This window comes from Mandrillus leucophaeus, unplaced genomic scaffold (assembly GCF_000951045.1).
Source record: "Mandrillus leucophaeus isolate KB7577 unplaced genomic scaffold, Mleu.le_1.0 Scaffold1464, whole genome shotgun sequence".
In the NCBI taxonomy this organism is placed as follows: domain Eukaryota; kingdom Metazoa; phylum Chordata; class Mammalia; order Primates; family Cercopithecidae; genus Mandrillus; species Mandrillus leucophaeus.
In genome coordinates, this window is record NW_012101437.1 from 27,772 (window position 1) to 28,086 (window position 315).

Genomic DNA, 315 nt, shown 5'->3' on the forward strand with positions numbered 1-315 from the left:
ATGGTGGGCATGGGGACAGATGACAATGTTAAATATTATGGTCAATGGTGGCCTTCTAAATGAAAATTGAGCAAAGACCTGAAGGAGGGGAAGGAGCTGGCCAAGGTGCTGAGGGAAGAGGATTGTAGGCAGAAACAACAGAATAAAGTGTCTGAGGTGTGTCTGAGGCTCTGGAAGGAGGCCAGTGGAGCAGAAGGAGAGAGGAAGAGAATTAGGAGAGGGGGCCAGGGAGTTGCTGGGTGGGGATCAGTACAGATCACGTAAGCCCTGGGAGGTTATTGCTGGGGCTTTGGCTTTGACTCTGACTCAGATGGG